Source organism: Filicampus tigris, chromosome 10, assembly GCF_054856515.1.
Source record: "Filicampus tigris isolate MCC_2025a chromosome 10, RoL_Ftig_1.0, whole genome shotgun sequence".
In the NCBI taxonomy this organism is placed as follows: Eukaryota; Metazoa; Chordata; class Actinopteri; order Syngnathiformes; family Syngnathidae; genus Filicampus; species Filicampus tigris.
The window spans coordinates 20,084,222-20,085,409 of NC_141226.1; the positions used below are offsets into that span (position 1 = coordinate 20,084,222).

Genomic DNA, 1,188 nt, shown 5'->3' on the forward strand with positions numbered 1-1,188 from the left:
CCCGGGCCTTGAGTTTGACTTTAGTGGTAAAGTGCATACACTTTATATAAGGTTGAACCATGACACGAAAAGTAAACATTATTACTCACCAATGAGTATGTTCACCATAACAGCGTTAGGTATAATTATATTAGCTCCAAATCTTACAATTGAGCCAAATGAATCTGACTTTTGTCCCTTGATGGCCACTACACTTCCTGGTTGAGCCGTTAGCCATGCAAGCTAACAAAATGGCTCGCAAAGTAGCCTGTGTTTACGCGAGCACATTTTAGAGAGGAAAAAAAAACACTCATTGTGAGTTGTACTCCGAACCACATTAGTGTGTCATTAAATTACCTTTGAATATCGGTCCAAACGAGCTACATGAGCGCTAACGACGAGCACTAGTCATTTATTATGGTGCATTGTGGGACTTGTAGTATGAAGTGAAGGGCTCTTGCTAGGACGTTGTATGACTGGCTATTTTTTTTTTTTTTTAACCAGAAAACATTTTTGACAGATAATAGTAGATCGCACATGTCAGTTTTTAAGGGTTAGAAGACAATGATATAATTGTTCGGCTCAGATGATGGATGGATGGATGGATGGATGGATGGATGGATGGATGGATATATATCCCCTGTACAATTGAATTTATGTATTCTGGCATTGGTGGAGTCTAGAGTAATGTGTACCTCAATCTTCCACCCTCCCTCTAGCTCTTGGTCTTCTACTTTCGACCATTCAGCGACGGGCAGTCAAGCTCATCTCCTGGCCAGAGCAAACACAACCAAAAGCCACATTCCCCGAGCTCAATTTGCTGTTACGTCTCTCTCAGCTCTGTGAAATGGGAGTTGTGAAGCTTGAAGTCAAGACTCGGCAGCTTGTGGCTGCTAATCTGTTTTCACCACTTTGTATTGCTGTGAATAAAATAGGGGGAAGGAAAGTAAGGCATTCCTTAACGGTGAAGTAACCACACTAAACCACAACAACATGTGCTGTATACGTATCATAATTTAAAATAATAATAATAATAATAATTATCATAATGATAATAGTAATATAAAATGATCACATCAGAGCTCAATACATCCTAATGATTGTACGTTTTTAATTAAATTAACAAAATACTGCATTATATCACTTTACAGTAAAGTACAGTGCATTTTTAATTCTCTAGCGTTTTCTTCTTCCGGAAACTATTTTGTC

General features: G+C 38.4%; 1 protein-coding gene across 7 annotated transcripts in view; it reads right to left on the reverse strand.

Moving 5' to 3' along the window:
- tnn (tenascin N) overlaps window positions 1-812 on the reverse strand; it is a 94,447-nt gene extending 93,635 nt beyond the window's left edge. For 3 of the 7 annotated variants that reach the window (XM_086042498.1, XM_086042496.1, XM_086042497.1), the window contains exon 1: window positions 337-436. The gene's annotated coding sequence lies outside the window, so the exon portion shown is untranslated. Of the gene's footprint in view, window positions 1-89; window positions 209-336; window positions 437-674 lie in introns of those variants that run through there. The other 4 variants (XM_086042502.1, XM_086042501.1, XM_086042500.1 and 1 more) reach the window with 2 other exon arrangements.
- Between the last annotated feature and the right edge of the window lie 376 nt (window positions 813-1,188).